The 26,756-nt window shown below is 42.8% G+C and overlaps 10 non-coding genes across 10 annotated transcripts; all 10 read right to left on the bottom strand.

The window, feature by feature from the left end:
- Positions 1-3,912: 3,912 nt before the first annotated feature.
- TRNAL-CAG (transfer RNA leucine (anticodon CAG)) lies at positions 3,913-3,995 on the bottom strand. The gene has a single exon. It is a non-coding gene; the product is annotated as a tRNA-Leu (tRNA).
- A 1,384-nt stretch (positions 3,996-5,379) lies between these two features.
- TRNAL-CAG (transfer RNA leucine (anticodon CAG)) lies at positions 5,380-5,462 on the bottom strand. The gene has a single exon. It is a non-coding gene; the product is annotated as a tRNA-Leu (tRNA).
- A 1,912-nt stretch (positions 5,463-7,374) lies between these two features.
- On the bottom strand, positions 7,375-7,457 carry TRNAL-CAG (transfer RNA leucine (anticodon CAG)). The gene has a single exon. It is a non-coding gene; the product is annotated as a tRNA-Leu (tRNA).
- Positions 7,458-9,368: 1,911 nt separating this feature from the next.
- Positions 9,369-9,451, bottom strand: TRNAL-CAG (transfer RNA leucine (anticodon CAG)). The gene has a single exon. It is a non-coding gene; the product is annotated as a tRNA-Leu (tRNA).
- A 1,912-nt stretch (positions 9,452-11,363) lies between these two features.
- On the bottom strand, positions 11,364-11,446 carry TRNAL-CAG (transfer RNA leucine (anticodon CAG)). Its single transcript has one exon. It is a non-coding gene; the product is annotated as a tRNA-Leu (tRNA).
- Positions 11,447-13,357: 1,911 nt separating this feature from the next.
- On the bottom strand, positions 13,358-13,440 carry TRNAL-CAG (transfer RNA leucine (anticodon CAG)). Its single transcript has one exon. It is a non-coding gene; the product is annotated as a tRNA-Leu (tRNA).
- A 1,912-nt stretch (positions 13,441-15,352) lies between these two features.
- Positions 15,353-15,435, bottom strand: TRNAL-CAG (transfer RNA leucine (anticodon CAG)). Its single transcript has one exon. It is a non-coding gene; the product is annotated as a tRNA-Leu (tRNA).
- Positions 15,436-17,346: 1,911 nt separating this feature from the next.
- TRNAL-CAG (transfer RNA leucine (anticodon CAG)) lies at positions 17,347-17,429 on the bottom strand. The gene has a single exon. It is a non-coding gene; the product is annotated as a tRNA-Leu (tRNA).
- Positions 17,430-18,813: 1,384 nt separating this feature from the next.
- TRNAL-CAG (transfer RNA leucine (anticodon CAG)) lies at positions 18,814-18,896 on the bottom strand. The gene has a single exon. It is a non-coding gene; the product is annotated as a tRNA-Leu (tRNA).
- A 3,913-nt stretch (positions 18,897-22,809) lies between these two features.
- On the bottom strand, positions 22,810-22,892 carry TRNAL-CAG (transfer RNA leucine (anticodon CAG)). Its single transcript has one exon. It is a non-coding gene; the product is annotated as a tRNA-Leu (tRNA).
- Between the last annotated feature and the right edge of the window lie 3,864 nt (positions 22,893-26,756).

The following is a 26,756-nucleotide window of genomic DNA, read 5'->3' as shown; positions in this document are numbered from 1 at the left end:
CCAGTCTGTGAGGCCTGCTGCCTCGGGTATCTCTGGTTGGGGTTGGGGAAGGAGACCGGATGTCTCTTCCCTCTGCACGGTATACTGCCGCTGGGGAGGGAGGTCGCTGCTCTCCTTTCCCTGTAACTCAGGCTGCCGCTGGGGAGGGAGGTCGTTGCTCTCCGCTCCCTGTAACTCACCCTGGGGTTGGGGATCTGGGCCGCCTGCCCAGCATCCCTGTAGGGCCGGTAGAGAGACTGCGGTCCCATCTCCACCTGCCTGCTGGGGGTCCTCCAAGGACCAGTCTATGAGGCCCGCTGCCTCGGGTACCTCTGGCTGCTGTTGGAGAAGGAGACTGGTTGTCTCTTCCCGCTGCACGGTGCACTGCCGCTGGGGAGGGAGGTCGCTGCTCTCCTCTCCCTGTAACTCAGGCTGCCGCTGGGGAGGGAGGTCGCTGCTATCCGCTCCCTGTAACTCACTTTCTCGCTGGAGACGGGGTGTCCATACCCCCAAACCCCACAGTAGGCGCTCAAAGGCTCGTGCCGCTTCGTTCTCCGCACTCAACTGGCGCATCACTTGATGGACCACCTCATTTGAAGGGTTTGGGCCATACAAGACCAGCCGCTGCTTTACCTCTGGAATGTAATCAGCGCCCTCATAGCAACGGATCAGGCTGAGGTGCTCTTCACAGGGTTCTGACCAGTGTCGTGTCAGCTCCATGCTGGTGTAGGTAGGGACACTGCTCAGTGGCTAGCGTTGCCCTCAATAACTCTCATACGATACCAGTGCTGTTGGGGTGCTGCTCCTTGCGCTAGGACGCCATCCCACCGCTGCCACCAAATGTTACGGTTGCCTCCAGGCTGGCTGGAAGTTGGACCGTAGAAAAGGATGCTCCTAGCGCTCACCAAAGGACCATCAGCACCGTAGCCACCATAAGCACTGCGAACTCCACGAACCACCGCTGCTGGGCTGGTATCTCGCCGTCTGCTCTGCGCCCTGGACCTACGACCAGGCTCCAGGTTCCAATAGGTGAACCTCTTCCTTCTGTCGAGCGAAGCAGGATCAGGAACCAGAGCTCTTACAAGAGCTCAGTAGCTAAGGGAGTATGAAGAGCATAGCAATCCCTGTAGTGATTATAGCTGTCCCCTACAAACATGAGTCGAGGCTGCAAGTTAGAGGGTCAGAAGAGGTCTGAGATGCTGGAACACCCAGCCTGGCTTTTATTGAGGTTACATGCAAATAGGACACTCCCAGGGGGAGGCATAAAATCACCAATCACACATCTGGTGCAGCCCACACATTCCCTCCCCTCAGATAAACAGTTAAACCAATTATTACATACAATAAAAATACAGTTTTTACACACACACTGTAACTTTAAAACCATACATCCAATTTCAATAAAAGTTGCATATTCAGACTCAGCATACATCAAACATAAACACTTCCAAAAATCAGCCAAATCCCTCCAGTAGATCAAAAGTTAGCTGGAAGTCCTTTATGACCGACCGCAAGCACAATTTCCTGCCCAAAACAGTTCCATAGATTTGGGCTGTGCGGTCGGTCAATTTCATGCGAAAAAAACGACTAAGTCCCATTTCGAACGGGACTTAGTCTCTGGAGCTGCAAGTTCCGTATGGGAGAAGGTAAGGGTCAGCGGTGTTCGGCAGAATGTGTAGCCGATTTTAGTTCCACAGAATCTTTAGCATACACCGCTGACCGCATTCGAGGAAACCAAGATGGCCGCCGCCACGTGCAATTAACCGGCAGTAACCTCACAGCCTGGGAGGTAAATTGCCTGCATACTTTAGATTCTGGGTGGTCTGCCTGTGTGGTACTCGGTTCAGTAAGCCCTATTTACTGAACCAAGTGGGGGAAAGCCAGGAACACGTTATTTTAAAGGTCTGGGGACATAGTCTTAAAGGGGCATTGTTCAGCAAAGTCACAATATGTCCCCAGACGGTTCTTAAAGGGCCATACACACCAATACAAGTTAATACATTTTCAGGGGCACAATCTTCCAGGGGCCATAGTCATGAGGCAGGAGGCTGGCAAATAGGCTTCTCCACAATCCAGGGAAGCAGGGCAATTTTCCATTTAAAGGGCCAGTTACAAATAACGATTTGTAACAGAAGGCAGCCCAATAGCTATGTCTTTTTAGTCCATAGTGTAGAATTTAGAAGATCTGCATTTTTCTCTTGCACGTCTTGAAAGAAAACACATGAATGCGTCTTTTTTGTATGAGATTAGTAATTGAGAGGCAATGAGCAGGAAAAGTCGGTTTTCCTCTTCAAAATCCACTTGATGAAAAACAAAGATAAGCAAGGAGGTAGCTGGCATCTCTTGATGCGCACAGTTCAAAATTTAGCGTTTCAAATAAAAATGACCGCCGATAGCAAAAACCAAACACTGGCCGCCACAGAGGCGTACAACCCGAACGTAGCCTTGAGACCACCGTGCCGGTAATGTCAGAAGTGGGATTCGAACCCACGCCTCCAGAGGAGACTGCGACCTGAACGCAGTGCCTTAGACTGCTCGGCCATCCTGACTGGCTTGTGCATGCCTGGCAAGTGAGCGCCGGCTATCGCAGACAGCTTGGAGAGCGACAAATGTAACTTCTGTCATATCCTACTTTAGTCCCTCAGCTCTACTAACAAGGAAGGCAGCCCAATAGCTATGTCTTTTTAGTCCATAGTGTAGAATTTAGAAGATCTGCATTTTTCTCTTGCACGTCTTGAAAGAAAACACATGAATGCGTCTTTTTTGTATGAGATTAGTAATTGAGAGGCAATGAGCATGAAAAGTCGGTTTTCCTCTTCAAAATCCACTTGATGAAAAACAAAGATAAGCAAGGAGGTAGCTGGCATCTCTTGATGCGCACAGTTCAAAATTTAGCGTTTCAAATAAAAATGACCGCCGATAGCAGAAACCAAACACTGGCCACCACAGAGGCGTACAACCCGAACGTAGCCTTGAGACCACCATGCCGGACAGGTCAATCCATAGATATTTTCAGGACAGTGAGGTTTGTTTAATAAGTGGCGCATATGGGCATTCCAAAGGCTGAATTGCAATATCTTCAGCATGTTGTGAATATATGTATCTAGGAGATAATTGAAATTCAACAGAATGTATCCCAGTGGATTGATTCCAACATTCCAACTTGTGATGCGTTGACTCCTGGCTAAGTTACCTCTGTAATTATCAGATGCATGGAACATTCAAGCTTGAGTTCTATTTTCCAAAATAAAAATGGAAAGTGTTCCTTCCTCTGTGAGATTGGTTAGCAGGTGGCAAGTGTCTTTTAACCAAATGGTTTTTTTTCAATCAATCCGTAGACTTTTCCAAGACAGTGAGGTTTGTTTAATGAATGGCTAATACTCCTGATGGTGGAATTGCAATGTTTTCAACATGTTGTGAATATAGGTAACTTGGAGAATAGATTAAAATAGAATTGTGGTAGAAATTGAGTAGTTATGTATGGAACAAAGCACTTTTAACTGGTTATTAAATAGATCCCTGTATTTCATTGTGCACATCCACAGTTTTCCACGGAAAAGTAGAAAGCTAAAAGAAAATGTGATTGACTTGGAAAGAGTGTGATGTGGGAGTCTAAGAGGCCCCAGTGAGATTGAGATTTGAGCCCTGATTCAACCTTCTTTGGGGGGGTGTCAAAACTCCACATGTGGAACGTCATCATCCAACTTGCAAGGAAAACCAAGGTTAATTAATCTGGTAGGAAGAAAAAATATTTTTCTTGAAGGACATAGCCAGTTTGCTTCTCTGAAATATGTTGCTGAGAAAAGAAACAATTGGAGAACACACCTAGAGCAGCAGCAATATATGGTCATCCAATTAGTTGTAATGTAGCTGGCGATACCAAGCAAGCTAACGATAGATCGCTGTTGCTTTGAGCAAGAAATAAAGCAGTTATGTCAGAAGTGGGATTCAAACCCACGCCTCCAGAGGAGACTGCGACCTGAACGCAGCGCCTTAGACCGCTCGGCCATCCTGACTGGCTTGTGCTTGACCGGCAAGTGAGCGCCGGCTATCGCAGACAGCTTGGAGAGCGACAAATGTAACTTCTGTCATATCCTACTTTAGTCCCTCAGCTCTACTAACAAGGAAGGCAGCCCAATAGCTATGTCTTTTTAGTCCATAGTGTAGAATTTAGAAGATCTGCATTTTTCTCTTGCACGTCTTGAAAGAAAACACATAAATGAATCTTTTTTGTATGAGATTAGTAGTTGAGAGGCAATGAGCATGAAAAGTCGGTTTTCCTCTTCAAAATCCACTTGATGAAAGACAAAGATAAGCAAGGAGGTAGCTGGCATCTCTTGATGCGCACAGTTCAAAATTTAGCGTTTCAAATAAAAATGACCGCCGATAGCAGAAACCAAACACTGGCCGCCACAGAGGCGTACAACCCGAACGTAGCCTTGAGACCACCATGCCGGACAGGTCAATCCATAGATATTTTCAGGACAGTGAGGTTTGTTTAATAAGTGGCGCATATGGGCATTCCAAAGGCTGAATTGCAATATCTTCAGCATGTTGTGAATATATGTATCTAGGAGATAATTGAAATTCAACAGAATGTATCCCAGTGGATTGATTCCAACATTCCAACTTGTGATGCGTTGACTCCTGGCTAAGTTACCTCTGTAATTATCAGATGCATGGAACATTCAAGCTTGAGTTCTATTTTCCAAAATAAAAATGGAAAGTGTTCCTTCCTCTGTGAGATTGGTTAGCAGGTGGCAAGTGTCTTTTAACAAAAGTTTTTTTTTTCAATCAATCCGTAGACTTTTCCAAGACAGTGAGGTTTGTTTAATGAATGGCTAATACTCCTGATGGTGGAATTGCAATGTTTTCAACATGTTGTGAATATAGGTAACTTGGAGAATAGATTAAAATAGAATTGTGGTAGAAATTGAGTAGTTATGTATGGAACAAAGCACTTTTCACTGGTTAATAAATAGATCCCTGTATTTCATTGTGCACATCCACAGTTTTCCACGGAAAAGTAGAAAGATAAAAGAAAATGTGATTGACTTGGAAAGAGTGTGATGTGGGAGTCTAAGAGGCCCCAGTGAGATTGAGATTTGAGCCCTGATTCAACCTTCTTTGGGGGGGTGTCAAAACTCCACATGTGGAACGTCATCATCCAACTTGCAAGGAAAACCAAGGTTAATTAATCTGGTAGGAAGAAAAAATATTTTTCTTGAAGGACATAGCCAGTTTGCTTCTCTGAAATATGTTGCTGAGAAAAGAAACAATTGGAGAACACACCTAGAGCAGCAGCAATATATGGTCATCCAATTAGTTGTAATGTAGCTGGCGATACCAAGCAAGCTAACGATAGATGGCGGTTGCTTTGAGCAAGAAATAAAGCAGTAATGTCAGAAGTGGGATTCAAACCCACGCCTCCAGAGGAGACTGCGACCTGAACGCAGCGCCTTAGACCGCTCGGCCATCCTGACTGTCTTGTGCTTGACCGGCAAGTGAGCACCGGCTATCGCAGACAGCTTGGAGAGCGACAAATGGAACTTCTGTCATATCCTACTTTAGTCCCTCAGCTCTACTAACAAGGAAGGCAGCCCAATAGCTATGTCTTTTTAGTCCATAGTGTAGAATTTAGAAGATCTGCATTTTTCTCTTGCACGTCTTGAAAGAAAACACATGAATGCGTCTTTTTTGTATGAGATTAGTAATTGAGAGGCAATGAGCAGGAAAAGTCGGTTTTCCTCTTCAAAATCCACTTGATGAAAAATAAAGATAAGCAAGGAGGTAGCTGGCATCTCTTGATGCGCACAGTTCAAAATTTAGCGTTTCAAATAAAAATGACCGCCGATAGCAAAAACCAAACACTGGCCGCCACAGAGGCGTACAACCCGAACGTAGCCTTGAGACCACCGTGCCAGCAATGTCAGAAGTGGGATTCGAACCCACGCCTCCAGAGGAGACTGCGACCTGAACGCAGTGATTTAGACTGCTCGGCCATCCTGACTGGCTTGTGCATGACTGGCAAGTGAGCGCCGGCTATCGCAGACAGCTTGGAGAGCGACAAATGTAACTTCTGTCATATCCTACTTTAGTCCCTCAGCTCTACTAACAAGGAAGGCAGCCCAATAGCTATGTCTTTTTAGTCCATAGTGTAGAATTTAGAAGATCTGCATTTTTCTCTTGCACGTCTTGAAAGAAAACACATGAATGCGTCTTTTTTGTATGAGATTAGTAATTGAGAGGCAATGAGCATGAAAAGTCGGTTTTCCTCTTCAAAATCCACTTGATGAAAGACAAAGATAAGCAAGGAGGTAGCTGGCATCTCTTGATGCGCACAGTTCAAAATTTAGCGTTTCAAATAAAAATGACCGCCGATAGCAGAAACCAAACACTGGCCGCCACAGAGGCGTACAACCCGAACGTAGCCTTGAGACCACCATGCCGGACAGGTCAATCCATAGATATTTTCAGGACAGTGAGGTTTGTTTAATAAGTGGCGCATATGGGCATTCCAAAGGCTGAATTGCAATATCTTCAGCATGTTGTGAATATATGTATCTAGGAGATAATTGAAATTCAACAGAATGTATCCCAGTGGATTGATTCCAACATTCCAACTTGTGATGCGTTGACTCCTGGCTAAGTTACCTCTGTAATTATCAGATGCATGGAACATTCAAGCTTGAGTTCTATTTTCCAAAATAAAAATGGAAAGTGTTCCTTCCTCTGTGAGATTGGTTAGCAGGTGGCAAGTGTCTTTTAACCAAATGTTTTTTTTTTCAATCAATCCGTAGACTTTTCCAAGACAGTGAGGTTTGTTTAATGAATGGCTAATACTCCTGATGGTGGAATTGCAATGTTTTCAACATGTTGTGAATATAGGTAACTTGGAGAATAGATTAAAATAGAATTGTGGTAGAAATTGAGTAGTTATGTATGGAACAAAGCACTTTTCACTGGTTAATAAATAGATCCCTGTATTTCATTGTGCACATCCACAGTTTTCCACGGAAAAGTAGAAAGATAAAAGAAAATGTGATTGACTTGGAAAGAGTGTGATGTGGGAGTCTAAGAGGCCCCAGTGAGATTGAGATTTGAGCCCTGATTCAACCTTCTTTGGGGGGGTGTCAAAACTCCACATGTGGAACATCATCATCCAACTTGCAAGGAAAACCAAGGTTAATTAATCTGGTAGGAAGAAAAAATATTTTTCTTGAAGGACATAGCCAGTTTGCTTCTCTGAAATATGTTGCTGAGAAAAGAAACAATTGGAGAACACACCTAGAGCAGCAGCAATATATGGTCATCCAATTAGTTGTAATGTAGCTGGTGATACCAAGCAAGCTAACGATAGATCGCTGTTGTTTTGAGCAAGAAATAAAGCAGTAATGTCAGAAGTGGGATTCAAACCCACGCCTCCAGAGGAGACTGCGACCTGAACGCAGCGCCTTAGACCGCTCGGCCATCCTGACTGTCTTGTGCTTGACCGGCAAGTGAGCGCCGGCTATCGCAGACAGCTTGGAGAGCGACAAATGGAACTTCTGTCATATCCTACTTTAGTCCCTCAGCTCTACTAACAAGGAAGGCAGCCCAATAGCTATGTCTTTTTAGTCCATAGTGTAGAATTTAGAAGATCTGCATTTTTCTCTTGCACGTCTTGAAAGAAAACACATGAATGCGTCTTTTTTGTATGAGATTAGTAATTGAGAGGCAATGAGCAGGAAAAGTCGGTTTTCCTCTTCAAAATCCACTTGATGAAAAACAAAGATAAGCAAGGAGGTAGCTGGCATCTCTTGATGCGCACAGTTCAAAATTTAGCGTTTCAAATAAAAATGACCACCGATAGCAAAAACCAAACACTGGCCGCCACAGAGGCGTACAACCCGAACGTAGCCTTGAGACCACCGTGCCGGTAATGTCAGAAATGGGATTCGAACCCACGCCTCCAGAGGAGACTGCGACCTGAACGCAGTGCCTTAGACTGCTCGGCCATCCTGACTGGCTTGTGCATGACTGGCAAGTGAGCGCCGGCTATCGCAGACAGCTTGGAGAGCGACAAATGTAACTTCTGTCATATCCTACTTTAGTCCCTCAGCTCTACTAACAAGGAAGGCAGCCCAATAGCTATGTCTTTTTAGTCCATAGTGTAGAATTTAGAAGATCTGCATTTTTCTCTTGCACGTCTTGAAAGAAAACACATGAATGCGTCTTTTTTGTATGAGATTAGTAATTGAGAGGCAATGAGCATGAAAAGTCGGTTTTCCTCTTCAAAATCCACTTGATGAAAGACAAAGATAAGCAAGGAGGTAGCTGGCATCTCTTGATGCGCACAGTTCAAAACTTAGCGTTTCAAATAAAAATGACTGCCGATAGCAGAAACCAAACACTGGCCGCCACAGAGGCGTACAACCCGAACGTAGCCTTGAGACCACCATGCCGGACAGGTCAATCCATAGATATTTTCAGGACAGTGAGGTTTGTTTAATAAGTGGCGCATATGGGCATTCCAAAGGCTGAATTGCAATATCTTCAGCATGTTGTGAATATATGTATCTAGGAGATAATTGAAATTCAACAGAATGTATCCCAGTGGATTGATTCCAACATTCCAACTTGTGATGCGTTGACTCCTGGCTAAGTTACCTCTGTAATTATCAGATGCATGGAACATTCAAGCTTGAGTTCTATTTTCCAAAATAAAAATGGAAAGTGTTCCTTCCTCTGTGAGATTGGTTAGCAGGTGGCAAGTGTCTTTTAACCAAATGTTTTTTTTTCAATCAATCCGTAGACTTTTCCAAGACAGTGAGGTTTGTTTAATGAATGGCTAATACTCCTGATGGTGGAATTGCAATGTTTTCAACATGTTGTGAATATAGGTAACTTGGAGAATAGATTAAAATAGAATTGTGGTAGAAATTGAGTAGTTATGTATGGAACAAAGCACTTTTCACTGGTTAATAAATAGATCCCTGTATTTCATTGTGCACATCCACAGTTTTCCACGGAAAAGTAGAAAGCTAAAAGAAAATGTGATTGACTTGGAAAGAGTGTGATGCGGGAGTCTAAGAGGCCCCAGTGAGATTGAGATTTGAGCCCTGATTCAACCTTCTTTGGGGGGGTGTCAAAACTCCACATGTGAAACGTCATCATCCAACTTGCAAGGAAAACCAAGGTTAATTAATCTGGTAGGAAGAAAAAATATTTTTCTTGAAGGACATAGCCAGTTTGCTTCTCTGAAATATGTTGCTGAGAAAAGAAACAATTGGAGAACACACCTAGAGCAGCAGCAATATATGGTCATCCAATTAGTTGTAATGTAGCTGGCGATACCAAGCAAGCTAACGATAGATGGCGGTTGCTTTGAGCAAGAAATAAAGCAGTAATGTCAGAAGTGGGATTCAAACCCACGCCTCCAGAGGAGACTGCGACCTGAACGCAGCGCCTTAGACCGCTCGGCCATCCTGACTGTCTTGTGCTTGACCGGCAAGTGAGCGCCGGCTATCGCAGACAGCTTGGAGAGCGACAAATGGAACTTCTGTCATATCCTACTTTAGTCCCTCAGCTCTACTAACAAGGAAGGCAGCCCAATAGCTATGTCTTTTTAGTCCATAGTGTAGAATTTAGAAGATCTGCATTTTTCTCTTGCACGTCTTGAAAGAAAACACATGAATGCGTCTTTTTTGTATGAGATTAGTAATTGAGAGGCAATGAGCAGGAAAAGTCGGTTTTCCTCTTCAAAATCCACTTGATGAAAAATAAAGATAAGCAAGGAGGTAGCTGGCATCTCTTGATGCGCACAGTTCAAAATTTAGCGTTTCAAATAAAAATGACCGCCGATAGCAAAAACCAAACACTGGCCGCCACAGAGGCGTACAACCCGAACATAGCCTTGAGACCACCGTGCCAGCAATGTCAGAAGTGGGATTCGAACCCACGCCTCCAGAGGAGACTGCGACCTGAACGCAGTGATTTAGACTGCTCGGCCATCCTGACTGGCTTGTGCATGACTGGCAAGTGAGCGCCGGCTATCGCAGACAGCTTGGAGAGCGACAAATGTAACTTCTGTCATATCCTACTTTAGTCCCTCAGCTCTACTAACAAGGAAGGCAGCCCAATAGCTATGTCTTTTTAGTCCATAGTGTAGAATTTAGAAGATCTGCATTTTTCTCTTGCACGTCTTGAAAGAAAACACATGAATGCGTCTTTTTTGTATGAGATTAGTAATTGAGAGGCAATGAGCATGAAAAGTCGGTTTTCCTCTTCAAAATCCACTTGATGAAAGACAAAGATAAGCAAGGAGGTAGCTGGCATCTCTTGATGCGCACAGTTCAAAATTTAGCGTTTCAAATAAAAATGACCGCCGATAGCAGAAACCAAACACTGGCCGCCACAGAGGCGTACAACCCGAACGTAGCCTTGAGACCACCATGCCGGACAGGTCAATCCATAGATATTTTCAGGACAGTGAGGTTTGTTTAATAAGTGGCGCATATGGGCATTCCAAAGGCTGAATTGCAATATCTTCAGCATGTTGTGAATATATGTATCTAGGAGATAATTGAAATTCAACAGAATGTATCCCAGTGGATTGATTCCAACATTCCAACTTGTGATGCGTTGACTCCTGGCTAAGTTACCTCTGTAATTATCAGATGCATGGAACATTCAAGCTTGAGTTCTATTTTCCAAAATAAAAATGGAAAGTGTTCCTTCCTCTGTGAGATTGGTTAGCAGGTGGCAAGTGTCTTTTAACCAAATGTTTTTTTTTTCAATCAATCCGTAGACTTTTCCAAGACAGTGAGGTTTGTTTAATGAATGGCTAATACTCCTGATGGTGGAATTGCAATGTTTTCAACATGTTGTGAATATAGGTAACTTGGAGAATAGATTAAAATAGAATTGTGGTAGAAATTGAGTAGTTATGTATGGAACAAAGCACTTTTCACTGGTTAATAAATAGATCCCTGTATTTCATTGTGCACATCCACAGTTTTCCACGGAAAAGTAGAAAGATAAAAGAAAATGTGATTGACTTGGAAAGAGTGTGATGTGGGAGTCTAAGAGGCCCCAGTGAGATTGAGATTTGAGCCCTGATTCAACCTTCTTTGGGGGGGTGTCAAAACTCCACATGTGGAACATCATCATCCAACTTGCAAGGAAAACCAAGGTTAATTAATCTGGTAGGAAGAAAAAATATTTTTCTTGAAGGACATAGCCAGTTTGCTTCTCTGAAATATGTTGCTGAGAAAAGAAACAATTGGAGAACACACCTAGAGCAGCAGCAATATATGGTCATCCAATTAGTTGTAATGTAGCTGGTGATACCAAGCAAGCTAACGATAGATCGCTGTTGTTTTGAGCAAGAAATAAAGCAGTAATGTCAGAAGTGGGATTCAAACCCACGCCTCCAGAGGAGACTGCGACCTGAACGCAGCGCCTTAGACCGCTCGGCCATCCTGACTGTCTTGTGCTTGACCGGCAAGTGAGCGCCGGCTATCGCAGACAGCTTGGAGAGCGACAAATGGAACTTCTGTCATATCCTACTTTAGTCCCTCAGCTCTACTAAAAAGGAAGGCAGCCCAATAGCTATGTCTTTTTAGTCCATAGTGTAGAATTTAGAAGATCTGCATTTTTCTCTTGCACGTCTTGAAAGAAAACACATGAATGCGTCTTTTTTGTATGAGATTAGTAATTGAGAGGCAATGAGCAGGAAAAGTCGGTTTTCCTCTTCAAAATCCACTTGATGAAAAACAAAGATAAGCAAGGAGGTAGCTGGCATCTCTTGATGCGCACAGTTCAAAATTTAGCGTTTCAAATAAAAATGACCGCCGATAGCAAAAACCAAACACTGGCCGCCACAGAGGCGTACAACCCGAACGTAGCCTTGAGACCACCGTGCCGGTAATGTCAGAAGTGGGATTCGAACCCACGCCTCCAGAGGAGACTGCGACCTGAACGCAGTGCCTTAGACTGCTCGGCCATCCTGACTGGCTTGTGCATGACTGGCAAGTGAGCGCCGGCTATCGCAGACAGCTTGGAGAGCGACAAATGTAACTTCTGTCATATCCTACTTTAGTCCCTCAGCTCTACTAACAAGGAAGGCAGCCCAATAGCTATGTCTTTTTAGTCCATAGTGTAGAATTTAGAAGATCTGCATTTTTCTCTTGCACGTCTTGAAAGAAAACACATGAATGCGTCTTTTTTGTATGAGATTAGTAATTGAGAGGCAATGAGCATGAAAAGTCGGTTTTCCTCTTCAAAATCCACTTGATGAAAGACAAAGATAAGCAAGGAGGTAGCTGGCATCTCTTGATGCGCACAGTTCAAAACTTAGCGTTTCAAATAAAAATGACTGCCGATAGCAGAAACCAAACACTGGCCGCCACAGAGGCGTACAACCCGAACGTAGCCTTGAGACCACCATGCCGGACAGGTCAATCCATAGATATTTTCAGGACAGTGAGGTTTGTTTAATAAGTGGCGCATATGGGCATTCCAAAGGCTGAATTGCAATATCTTCAGCATGTTGTGAATATATGTATCTAGGAGATAATTGAAATTCAACAGAATGTATCCCAGTGGATTGATTCCAACATTCCAACTTGTGATGCGTTGACTCCTGGCTAAGTTACCTCTGTAATTATCAGATGCATGGAACATTCAAGCTTGAGTTCTATTTTCCAAAATAAAAATGGAAAGTGTTCCTTCCTCTGTGAGATTGGTTAGCAGGTGGCAAGTGTCTTTTAACCAAATGTTTTTTTTTCAATCAATCCGTAGACTTTTCCAAGACAGTGAGGTTTGTTTAATGAATGGCTAATACTCCTGATGGTGGAATTGCAATGTTTTCAACATGTTGTGAATATAGGTAACTTGGAGAATAGATTAAAATAGAATTGTGGTAGAAATTGAGTAGTTATGTATGGAACAAAGCACTTTTCACTGGTTAATAAATAGATCCCTGTATTTCATTGTGCACATCCACAGTTTTCCACGGAAAAGTAGAAAGCTAAAAGAAAATGTGATTGACTTGGAAAGAGTGTGATGTGGGAGTCTAAGAGGCCCCAGTGAGATTGAGATTTGAGCCCTGATTCAACCTTCTTTGGGGGGGTGTCAAAACTCCACATGTGAAACGTCATCATCCAACTTGCAAGGAAAACCAAGGTTAATTAATCTGGTAGGAAGAAAAAATATTTTTCTTGAAGGACATAGCCAGTTTGCTTCTCTGAAATATGTTGCTGAGAAAAGAAACAATTGGAGAACACACCTAGAGCAGCAGCAATATATGGTCATCCAATTAGTTGTAATGTAGCTGGCGATACCAAGCAAGCTAACGATAGATGGCGGTTGCTTTGAGCAAGAAATAAAGCAGTAATGTCAGAAGTGGGATTCAAACCCACGCCTCCAGAGGAGACTGCGACCTGAACGCAGCGCCTTAGACCGCTCGGCCATCCTGACTGTCTTGTGCTTGACCGGCAAGTGAGCGCCGGCTATCGCAGACAGCTTGGAGAGCGACAAATGGAACTTCTGTCATATCCTACTTTAGTCCCTCAGCTCTACTAACAAGGAAGGCAGCCCAATAGCTATGTCTTTTTAGTCCATAGTGTAGAATTTAGAAGATCTGCATTTTTCTCTTGCACGTCTTGAAAGAAAACACATGAATGCGTCTTTTTTGTATGAGATTAGTAATTGAGAGGCAATGAGCAGGAAAAGTCGGTTTTCCTCTTCAAAATCCACTTGATGAAAAATAAAGATAAGCAAGGAGGTAGCTGGCATCTCTTGATGCGCACAGTTCAAAATTTAGCGTTTCAAATAAAAATGACCGCCGATAGCAAAAACCAAACACTGGCCGCCACAGAGGCGTACAACCCGAACGTAGCCTTGAGACCACCGTGCCAGCAATGTCAGAAGTGGGATTCGAACCCACGCCTCCAGAGGAGACTGCGACCTGAACGCAGTGATTTAGACTGCTCGGCCATCCTGACTGGCTTGTGCATGACTGGCAAGTGAGCGCCGGCTATCGCAGACAGCTTGGAGAGCGACAAATGTAACTTCTGTCATATCCTACTTTAGTCCCTCAGCTCTACTAACAAGGAAGGCAGCCCAATAGCTATGTCTTTTTAGTCCATAGTGTAGAATTTAGAAGATCTGCATTTTTCTCTTGCACGTCTTGAAAGAAAACACATGAATGCGTCTTTTTTGTATGAGATTAGTAATTGAGAGGCAATGAGCATGAAAAGTCGGTTTTCCTCTTCAAAATCCACTTGATGAAAGACAAAGATAAGCAAGGAGGTAGCTGGCATCTCTTGATGCGCACAGTTCAAAATTTAGCGTTTCAAATAAAAATGACCGCCGATAGCAGAAACCAAACACTGGCCGCCACAGAGGCGTACAACCCGAACGTAGCCTTGAGACCACCATGCCGGACAGGTCAATCCATAGATATTTTCAGGACAGTGAGGTTTGTTTAATAAGTGGCGCATATGGGCATTCCAAAGGCTGAATTGCAATATCTTCAGCATGTTGTGAATATATGTATCTAGGAGATAATTGAAATTCAACAGAATGTATCCCAGTGGATTGATTCCAACATTCCAACTTGTGATGCGTTGACTCCTGGCTAAGTTACCTCTGTAATTATCAGATGCATGGAACATTCAAGCTTGAGTTCTATTTTCCAAAATAAAAATGGAAAGTGTTCCTTCCTCTGTGAGATTGGTTAGCAGGTGGCAAGTGTCTTTTAACCAAATGTTTTTTTTTTCAATCAATCCGTAGACTTTTCCAAGACAGTGAGGTTTGTTTAATGAATGGCTAATACTCCTGATGGTGGAATTGCAATGTTTTCAACATGTTGTGAATATAGGTAACTTGGAGAATAGATTAAAATAGAATTGTGGTAGAAATTGAGTAGTTATGTATGGAACAAAGCACTTTTCACTGGTTAATAAATAGATCCCTGTATTTCATTGTGCACATCCACAGTTTTCCACGGAAAAGTAGAAAGATAAAAGAAAATGTGATTGACTTGGAAAGAGTGTGATGTGGGAGTCTAAGAGGCCCCAGTGAGATTGAGATTTGAGCCCTGATTCAACCTTCTTTGGGGGGGTGTCAAAACTCCACATGTGGAACATCATCATCCAACTTGCAAGGAAAACCAAGGTTAATTAATCTGGTAGGAAGAAAAAATATTTTTCTTGAAGGACATAGCCAGTTTGCTTCTCTGAAATATGTTGCTGAGAAAAGAAACAATTGGAGAACACACCTAGAGCAGCAGCAATATATGGTCATCCAATTAGTTGTAATGTAGCTGGTGATACCAAGCAAGCTAACGATAGATCGCTGTTGTTTTGAGCAAGAAATAAAGCAGTAATGTCAGAAGTGGGATTCAAACCCACGCCTCCAGAGGAGACTGCGACCTGAACGCAGCGCCTTAGACCGCTCGGCCATCCTGACTGTCTTGTGCTTGACCGGCAAGTGAGCGCCGGCTATCGCAGACAGCTTAGAGAGCGACAAATGGAACTTCTGTCATATCCTACTTTAGTCCCTCAGCTCTACTAAAAAGGAAGGCAGCCCAATAGCTATGTCTTTTTAGTCCATAGTGTAGAATTTATAAGATCTGCATTTTTCTCTTGCACGTCTTGAAAGAAAACACATGAATGCGTCTTTTTTGTATGAGATTAGTAATTGAGAGGCAATGAGCAGGAAAAGTCGGTTTTCCTCTTCAAAATCCACTTGATGAAAAACAAAGATAAGCAAGGAGGTAGCTGGCATCTCTTGATGCGCACAGTTCAAAATTTAGCGTTTCAAATAAAAATGACCGCCGATAGCAAAAACCAAACACTGGCCGCCACAGAGGCGTACAACCCGAACGTAGCCTTGAGACCACCGTGCCGGTAATGTCAGAAGTGGGATTCGAACCCACGCCTCCAGAGGAGACTGCGACCTGAACGCAGTGCCTTAGACTGCTCGGCCATCCTGACTGGCTTGTGCATGACTGGCAAGTGAGCGCCGGCTATCGCAGACAGCTTGGAGAGCGACAAATGTAACTTCTGTCATATCCTACTTTAGTCCCTCAGCTCTACTAACAAGGAAGGCAGCCCAATAGCGATGTCTTTTTAGTCCATAGTGTAGAATTTAGAAGATCTGCATTTTTCTCTTGCACGTCTTGAAAGAAAACACATGAATGCGTCTTTTTTGTATGAGATTAGTAATTGAGAGGCAATGAGCATGAAAAGTCGGTTTTCCTCTTCAAAATCCACTTGATGAAAGACAAAGATAAGCAAGGAGGTAGCTGGCATCTCTTGATGCGCACAGTTCAAAACTTAGCGTTTCAAATAAAAATGACTGCCGATAGCAGAAACCAAACACTGGCCGCCACAGAGGCGTACAACCCGAACGTAGCCTTGAGACCACCATGCCGGACAGGTCAATCCATAGATATTTTCAGGACAGTGAGGTTTGTTTAATAAGTGGCGCATATGGGCATTCCAAAGGCTGAATTGCAATATCTTCAGCATGTTGTGAATATATGTATCTAGGAGATAATTGAAATTCAACAGAATGTATCCCAGTGGATTGATTCCAACATTCCAACTTGTGATGCGTTGACTCCTGGCTAAGTTACCTCTGTAATTATCAGATGCATGGAACATTCAAGCTTGAGTTCTATTTTCCAAAATAAAAATGGAAAGTGTTCCTTCCTCTGTGAGATTGGTTAGCAGGTGGCAAGTGTCTTTTAACCAAATGTTTTTTTTTCAATCAATCCGTAGACTTTTCCAAGACAGTGAGGTTTGTTTAATGAATGGCTAATACTCCTGATGGTGGAATTGCAATGTTTTCAACATGTTGTGAATATAGGTAACTTGGAGAATAGATTAAAATAGAATTGTGGTAGAAATTGAGTAGTTATGTATGGAACAAAGCACTTTTCACTGGTTAATAAATAGATCCCTGTATTTCATTGTGCACATCCACAGTTTTCCACGGAAAAGTAGAAAGCTAAAAGAAAATGTGATTGACTTGGAAAGAGTGTGATGTGGGAGTCTAAGAGGCCCCAGTGAGATTGAGATTTGAGCCCTGATTCAACCTTCTTTGGGGGGGTGTCAAAACTCCACATGTGGAACGTCATCATCCAACTTGCAAGGAAAACCAAGGTTAATTAATCTGGTAGGAAGAAAAAATATTTTTCTTGAAGGACATAGCCAGTTTGCTTCTCTGAAATATGTTGCTGAGAAAAGAAACAATTGGAGAACACACCTAGAGCAGCAGCAATATATGGTCATCCAATTAGTTGTAATGTAGCTGGCGATACCAAGCAAGCTAACGATAGATGGCGGTTGCTTTGAGCAAGAAATAAAGCAGTAATGTCAGAAGTGGGATTCAAACCCACGCCTCCAGAGGAGACTGCGACCTGAACGCAGCGCCTTAGACCGCTCGGCCATCCTGACTGTCTTGTGCTTGACCGGCAAGTGAGCGCCGGCTATCGCAGACAGCTTGGAGAGCGACAAATGGAACTTCTGTCATATCCTACTTTAGTCCCTCAGCTCTACTAACAAGGAAGGCAGCCCAATAGCTATGTCTTTTTAGTCCATAGTGTAGAATTTAGAAGATCTGCATTTTTCTCTTGCACGTCTTGAAAGAAAACACATGAATGCGTCTTTTTTGTATGAGATTAGTAATTGAGAGGCAATGAGCAGGAAAAGTCGGTTTTCCTCTTCAAAATCCACTTGATGAAAAACAAAGATAAGCAAGGAGGTAGCTGGCATCTCTTGATGCGCACAGTTCAAAATTTAGCGTTTCAAATAAAAATGACCGCCGATAGCAGAAACCAAACACTGGCCGCCACAGAGGCGTACAACCCGAACGTAGCCTTGAGACCACCATGCCGGACAGGTCAATCCATAGATATTTTCAGGACAGTGAGGTTTGTTTAATAAGTGGCGCATATGGGCATTCCAAAGGCTGAATTGCAATATCTTCAGCATGTTGTGAATATATGTATCTAGGAGATAATTGAAATTCAACAGAATGTATCCCAGTGGATTGATTCCAACATTCCAACTTGTGATGCATTGACTCCTGGCTAAGTTACCTCTGTAATTATCAGATGCATGGAACATTCAAGCTTGAGTTCTATTTTCCAAAATAAAAATGGAAAGTGTTCCTTCCTCTGTGAGATTGGTTAGCAGGTGGCAAGTGTCTTTTAACCAAATGTTTTTTTTTCAATCAATCCGTAGACTTTTCCAAGACAGTGAGGTTTGTTTAATGAATGGCTAATACTCCTGATGGTGGAATTGCAATGTTTTCAACATGTTGTGAATATAGGTAACTTGGAGAATAGATTAAAATAGAATTGTGGTAGAAATTGAGTAGTTATGTATGGAACAAAGCACTTTTCACTGGTTAATAAATAGATCCCTGTATTTCATTGTGCACATCCACAGTTTTCCACGGAAAAGTAGAAAGCTAAAAGAAAATGTGATTGACTTGGAAAGAGTGTGATGTGGGAGTCTAAGAGGCCCCAGTGAGATTGAGATTTGAGCCCTGATTCAACCTTCTTTGGGGGGGTGTCAAAACTCCACATGTGGAACGTCATCATCCAACTTGCAAGGAAAACCAAGGTTAATTAATCTGGTAGGAAGAAAAAATATTTTTCTTGAAGGACATAGCCAGTTTGCTTCTCTGAAATATGTTGCTGAGAAAAGAAACAATTGGAGAACACACCTAGAGCAGCAGCAATATATGGTCATCCAATTAGTTGTAATGTAGCTGGCGATACCAAGCAAGCTAACGATAGATCTCGGTTGCTTTGAGCAAGAAATAAAGCAGTAATGTCAGAAGTGGGATTCAAACCCACGCCTCCAGAGGAGACTGCGACCTGAACGCAGCGCCTTAGACCGCTCGGCCATCCTGACTGTCTTGTGCTTGACCGGCAAGTGAGCGCCGGCTATCGCAGACAGCTTGGAGAGCGACAAATGGAACTTCTGTCATATCCTACTTTAGTCCCTCAGCTCTACTAACAAGGAAGGCAGCCCAATAGCTATGTCTTTTTAGTCCATAGTGTAGAATTTAGAAGATCTGCATTTTTCTCTTGCACGTCTTGAAAGAAAACACATGAATGCGTCTTTTTTGTATGAGATTAGTAATTGAGAGGCAATGAGCAGGAAAAGTCGGTTTTCCTCTTCAAAATCCACTTGATGAAAAACAAAGATAAGCAAGGAGGTAGCTGGCATCTCTTGATGCGCACAGTTCAAAATTTAGCGTTTCAAATAAAAATGACCGCCGATAGCAAAAACCAAACACTGGCCGCCACAGAGGCGTACAACCCGAACGTAGCCTTGAGACCACCGTGCCGGTAATGTCAGAAGTGGGATTCGAACCCACGCCTCCAGAGGAGACTGCGACCTGAACACAGTGCCTTAGACTGCTCGGCCATCCTGACTGGCTTGTGCATGACTGGCAAGTGAGCGCCGGCTATCGCAGACAGCTTGGAGAGCGACAAATGTAACTTCTGTCATATCCTACTTTAGTCCCTCAGCTCTACTAACAAGGAAGGCAGCCCAATAGCTATGTCTTTTTAGTCCATAGTGTAGAATTTAGAAGATCTGCATTTTTCTCTTGCACGTCTTGAAAGAAAACACATGAATGCGTCTTTTTTGTATGAGATTAGTAATTGAGAGGCAATGAGCATGAAAAGTCGGTTTTCCTCTTCAAAATCCACTTGATGAAAGACAACGATAAGCAAGGAGGTAGCTGGCATCTCTTGATGCGCACAGTTCAAAATTTAGCGTTTCAAATAAAAATGACCGCCGATAGCAGAAACCAAACACTGGCCGCCACAGAGGCGTACAACCCGAACGTAGCCTTGAGACCACCATGCCGGACAGGTCAATCCATAGATATTTTCAGGACAGTGAGGTTTGTTTAATAAGTGGCGCATATGGGCATTCCAAAGGCTGAATTGCAATATCTTCAGCATGTTGTGAATATATGTATCTAGGAGATAATTGAAATTCAACAGAATGTATCCCAGTGGATTGATTCCAACATTCCAACTTGTGATGCGTTGACTCCTGGCTAAGTTACCTCTGTAATTATCAGATGCATGGAACATTCAAGCTTGAGTTCTATTTTCCAAAATAAAAATGGAAAGTGTTCCTTCCTCTGTGAGATTGGTTAGCAGGTGGCAAGTGTCTTTTAACCAAATGTTTTTTTTTCAATCAATCCGTAGACTTTTCCAAGACAGTGAGGTTTGTTTAATGAATGGCTAATACTCCTGATGGTGGAATTGCAATGTTTTCAACATGTTGTGAATATAGGTAACTTGGAGAATAGATTAAAATAGAATTGTGGTAGAAATTGAGTAGTTATGTATGGAACAAAGCACTTTTCACTGGTTAATAAATAGATCCCTGTATTTCATTGTGCACATCCACAGTTTTCCACGGAAAAGTAGAAAGCTAAAAGAAAATGTGATTGACTTGGAAAGAGTGTGATGTGGGAGTCTAAGAGGCCCCAGTGAGATTGAGATTTGAGCCCTGATTCAACCTTCTTTGGGGGGGTGTCAAAACTCCACATGTGGAACGTCATCATCCAACTTGCAAGGAAAACCAAGGTTAATTAATCTGGTAGGAAGAAAAAATATTTTTCTTGAAGGACATAGCCAGTTTGCTTCTCTGAAATATGTTGCTGAGAAAAGAAACAATTGGAGAACACACCTAGAGCAGCAGCAATATATGGTCATCCAATTAGTTGTAATGTAGCTGGCGATACCAAGCAAGCTAACGATAGATCTCGGTTGCTTTGAGCAAGAAATAAAGCAGTAATGTCAGAAGTGGGATTCAAACCCACGCCTCCAGAGGAGACTGCGACCTGAACGCAGCACCTTAGACCGCTCGGCCATCCTGACTGTCTTGTGCTTGACCGGCAAGTGAGCGCCGGCTATCGCAGACAGCTTGGAGAGCGACAAATGGAACTTCTGTCATATCCTACTTTAGTCCCTCAGCTCTACTAATAAGGAAGGCAGCCCAATAGCTATGTCTTTTTAGTCCATAGTGTAGAATTTAGAAGATCTGCATTTTTCTCTTGCACGTCTTGAAAGAAAACACATGAATGCGTCTTTTTTGTATGAGATTAGTAATTGAGAGGCAATGAGCAGGAAAAGTCGGTTTTCCTCTTCAAAATCCACTTGATGAAAAACAAAGATAAGCAAGGAGGTAGCTGGCATCTCTTGATGCGCACAGTTCAAAATTTAGCGTTTCAATTAAAAATGACCGCCGATAGCAAAAACCAAACACTGGCCGCCACAGAGGCGTACAACCCGAACGTAGCCTTAAGACCACCGTGCCGGTAATGTCAGAACCCACGCCTCCATATTCGAACCCACGCCTCCAGAGGAGACTGCGACCTGAACGCAGTGCCTTAGACTGCTCGGCCATCCTGACTGGCTTGTGCATAACTGGCAAGTGAGCGCCGGCTATCGCAGACAGCTTGGAGAGCGACAAATGTAACTTCTGTCATATCCTACTTTAGTCCCTCAGCTCTACTAACAAGGAAGGCAGCCCAATAGCTATGTCTTTTTAGTCCATAGTGTAGAATTTAGAAGATCTGCATTTTTCTCTTGCACGTCTTGAAAGAAAACACATGAATGCATCTTTTTTGTATGAGATTAGTAATTGAGAGGCAATGAGCATGAAAAGTCGGTTTTCCTCTTCAAAATCCACTTGATGAAAGACAAAGATAAGCAAGGAGGTAGCTGGCATCTCTTGATGCGCACAGTTCAAAACTTAGCGTTTCAAATAAAAATGACCGCTGATAGCAGAAACCAAACACTGGCCGCCACAGAGGCGTACAACCCGAACGTAGCCTTGAGACCACCATGCCGGACAGGTCAATCCATAGATATTTTCAGGACAGTGAGGTTTGTTTAATAAGTGGCGCATATGGGCATTCCAAAGGCTGAATTGCAATATCTTCAGCATGTTGTGAATATATGTATCTAGGAGATAATTGAAATTCAACAGAATGTATCCCAGTGGATTGATTCCAACATTCCAACTTGTGATGCGTTGACTCCTGGCTAAGTTACCTCTGTAATTATCAGATGCATGGAACATTCAAGCTTGAGTTCTATTTTCCAAAATAAAAATGGAAAGTGTTCCTTCCTCTGTGAGATTGGTTAGCAGGTGGCAAGTGTCTTTTAACCAAATGTTTTTTTTTCAATCAATCCGTAGACTTTTCCAAGACAGTGAGGTTTGTTTAATGAATGGCTAATACTCCTGATGGTGGAATTGCAATGTTTTCAACATGTTGTGAATATAGGTAACTTGGAGAATAGATTAAAATAGAATTGTGGTAGAAATTGAGTAGTTATGTATGGAACGAAGCACTTTTCACTGGTTAATAAATAGATCCCTGTATTTCATTGTGCACATCCACAGTTTTCCACGGAAAAGTAGAAAGCTAAACGAAAATGTGATTGACTTGGAAAGAGTGTGATGTGGGAGTCTAAGAGGCCCCAGAGAGATTGAGATTTGAGCCCTGATTCAACCTTCTTTGGGGGGGTGTCAAAACTCCACATGTGGAACGTCATCATCCAACTTGCAAGGAAAACCAAGGTTAATTAATCTGGTAGGAAGAAAAAATATTTTTCTTGAAGGACATAGCCAGTTTGCTTCTCTGAAATATGTTGCTGAGAAAAGAAACAATTGGAGAACACACCTAGAGCAGCAGCAATATATGGTCATCCAATTAGTTGTAATGTAGCTGGCGATACCAAGCAAGCTAACGATAGATCGCTGTTGCTTTGAGCAAGAAATAAAGCAGTAATGTCAGAAGTGGGATTCAAACCCACGCCTCCAGAGGAGACTGCGACCTGAACGCAGCGCCTTAGACCGCTCGGCCATCCTGACTGTCTTGTGCTTGACCGGCAAGTGAGCGCCGGATATCGCAGACAGCTTGGAGAGCGACAAATGGAACTTCTGTCATATCCTACTTTAGTCCCTCAGCTCTACTAACAAGGAAGGCAGCCCAATAGCTATGTCTTTTTAGTCCATAGTGTAGAATTTAGAAGATCTGCATTTTTCTCTTGCACGTCTTGAAAGAAAACACATGAATGCGTCTTTTTTGTATGAGATTAGTAATTGAGAGGCAATGAGCATGAAAAGTCGGTTTTCCTCTTCAAAATCCACTTGATGAAAGACAAAGATAAGCAAGGAGGTAGCTGGCATCTCTTGATGCGCACAGTTCAAAATTTAGCGTTTCAAATAAAAATGACCGCCGATAGCAAAAAACAAACACTGGCCGCCACAGAGGCGTACAACCCGAACGTAGCCTTGAGACCACCGTGCCGGTAATGTCAGAAGTGGGATTCGAACACACGCCTCCAGAGGAGACTGCGACCTGAACGCAGTGCCTTAGACTGCTCGGCCATCCTGACTGGCTTGTGCATGACTGGCAAGTGAGCGCCGGCTATCGCAGACAGCTTGGAGAGCGACAAATGTAACTTCTGTCATATCCTACTTTAGTCCCTCAGCTCTACTAACAAGGAAGGCAGCCCAATAGCTATGTCTTTTTAGTCCATAGTGTAGAATTTAGAAGATCTGCATTTTTCTCTTGCACGTCTTGAAAGAAAACATATGAATGCGTCTTTTTTGTATGAGATTAGTAATTGAGAGGCAATGAGCATGAAAAGTCAGTTTTCCTCTTCAAAATCCACTTGATGAAAGACAAAGATAAGCAAGGAGGTAGCTGGCATCTCTTGATGCGCACAGTTCAAAATTTAGCGTTTCAAATAAAAATGACCGCCGATAGCAAAAACCAAACACTGGCCGCCACAGAGGTGTACAACCCGAACGTAGCCTTGAGACCACTGTGCCGGTAATGTCAGAAGTGGGATTCGAACCAACACCTCCAGAGGAGACTGCGACCTGAACGCAGTGCCTTAGACTGCTCGGCCATCCTGACTGGCTTGTGCATGACTGGCAAGTGAGCGCCAGCTATCGCAGACAGCTTGGAGAGCGACAAATGGAACTTCTGTCATATCCTACTTTAGTCCCTCAGATCTACTAACAGGGAAGGCAGCCCAATAGCTCTGGGCTGCATTTTTCTCTTGCACGTCTTGAAAGAAAACACATGAATGCGTCTTTTTTGTATGAGATCAGTAATTGAGAGGCAATGAGCACGAAAAGTCGGTTTTCCTCTTCAAAATCCACTTGATGAAAGACAAAGATAAGCAAGGAGGTAGCTGGCATCTCTTGATGCGCACAGTTCAACATTTAGCGTTTCAAATAAAAATGACCGCCGATAGCAGAAACCAAACACTGTGCGCCACAGAGGCGTACAACACGAACGTAGCCTAGACACCACCGTGCCGGACAGGTCAATCCATAGATATTTTCAGGACAGTGAGGTTTGTTTAATACGTGGCGCATATGGGCATTCCAAAGGCTGAATTGCAATATCTTCAGCATGTTGTGAATATATGTATCTAGGAGATAATTGAAATTCAACAGAATGTATCCCAGTGGATTGATTCCAACATTCCAACTTGTGATGCGTTGACTCCTGGCTAAGTTACCTCTGTAATTATCAGATGCATGGAACATTCAAGCTTGAGTTCTCTTTTCCAAAATAAAAATGGAAAGTGTTCCTTCCTCTGTGAGATTGGTTAGCAGGTGGCAAGTGTCTTTTAACCAAATGTTTTTTTTTCAATCAATCCGTAGACTTTTCCAAGACAGTGAGGTTTGTTTAATGAATGGCTAATACTCCTGATGGTGGAATTGCAATGTTTTCAACATGTTGTGAATATAGGTAACTTGGAGAATAGATTAAAATAGAATTGTGGTAGAAATTGAGTAGTTATGTATGGAACAAAGCACTTTTCACTGGTTAATAAATAGATCCCTGTATTTCATTGTGCACATCCACAGTTTTCCACGGAAAAGTAGAAAGCTAAAAGAAAATGTGATTGACTTGGAAAGAGTGTGATGTGGGAGTCTAAGAGGCCCCAGTGAGATTGAGATTTGAGCCCTGATTCAACCTTCTTTGGGGGGGTGTCAAAACTCCACATGTGGAACGTCATCATCCAACTTGCAAGGAAAACCAAGGTTAATTAATTTGGTAGGAAGAAAAATTATTTTTCGTGAAGGACATAGCCAGTTTGCTTCTCTGAAATATGTTGCTGAGAAAAGAAACAATTGGAGAACACACCTAGAGCAGCAGCAATATATGGTCATCCAATTAGTTGTAATGTAGCTGGCGATACCAAGCAAGCTAACGATAGATTGCGGTAGCTTTGAGCAAGAAATAAAGCCAGAAGTGGGATTCGAACCCACGCCTCCAGAGGAGACTGCGACCTGAACGCAGCGCCTTAGACCGCTCTGCCATCCTGACTGGCTTGTGCTTGACTGGCAAGTGAGCGCCGGCTATCGCAGACAGCTTGGAGAGCGACAAATGGAACTTCTGTCATATCCTACTTTAGTCCCTCAGCTCTACTAACCAGGAAGGCAGCCCAATAGCTATGTCTTTTTAGTCCATAGTGTAGAATTTAGAAGATCTGCATTTTTCTCTTGCACGTCTTGAAAGAAAACACATGAATGAATCTTTTTTGTATGATATTAGTAATTGAGAGGCAATGAGCACGAAAAGTCGGTTTTCCTCTTCAAAATCCACTTGATGAAAGACAAAGATAAGCAAGGAGGTAGCTAGCATCTCTTGATGCGCACAGTTCAAAATTTATCGTTTCAAATAAAAATGACCGCCGATGGCAGAAACCAAACACTGGCCGCCACAGAGGCGTACAACCCGAACGTAGCCTTTAGACCACCGTGCCGGACAGGTCAATCCATAGATATTTTCAGGACAGTGAGGTTTGTTTAATAAGTGGCGCATATGGGCATTCCAAAGGCTGAATTGCAATATCTTCAGCATGTTGTGAATATATGTATCTAGGAGATAATTGAAATTCAACAGAATGTATCCCAGTGGATTGATTCCAACATTCCAACTTGTGATGCGTTGACTCCTGGCTAAGTTACCTCTGTAATTATCAGATGCATGGAACATTCAAGCTTGAGTTCTATTTTCCAAAATAAAAATGGAAAGTGTTCCTTCCTCTGTGAGATTGGTTAGCAGGTGGCAAGTGTCTTTTAACCAAAGGTTTGTTTTTTTTCAATCAATCCGTAGACTTTTCCAAGACAGTGAGGTTTGTTTAATGAACGGCTAATACTCCTGATGGTGGATTTGCAATGTTTTCAACATGTTGTGAATATAGGTAACTTGGAGAATAGATTAAAATAGAATTGTGGTAGAAATTGAGTAGTTATGTATGGAACAAAGCACTTTTCACTGGTTAATAAATAGATCCCTGTATTTCATTGTGCACATCCACAGTTTTCCATGGAAAAGTAGAAAGCTAAAAGAAAATGTGATTGGCTTGGAAAGAGTGTGATGTGGGAGTCTAAGAGGCCCCAGTGAGATCGAGATTTGAGCCCTGATTCAACATTCTTTGGGGGGGTGTCAAAACTCCACATGTGGAACGTCGTCATCCAACTTGCAAGGAAAACCAAGGTTAATTAATCTGGTAGGAAGAAAAAATATTTCTCTTGAAGGACATAACCAATTTGCTTCTCTGAAATATGTTGCTGAGAAAAGAAACAATTGGAGAACACACCTAGAGCAGCAGCAATATATGGCCATCCAATTAGTTGTAATGTAGCTGGCGATACCAAGCAAGCTAACGATAGATTGCGGTTGCTTTAAGCAAGAAATAAAGC

Source organism: Pelobates fuscus, chromosome 12 (genome assembly GCF_036172605.1).
Source record: "Pelobates fuscus isolate aPelFus1 chromosome 12, aPelFus1.pri, whole genome shotgun sequence".
NCBI lineage: Eukaryota > Metazoa > Chordata > Amphibia > Anura > Pelobatidae > Pelobates > Pelobates fuscus.
This window is presented reverse-complemented; position numbering and strand designations above follow the sequence as displayed.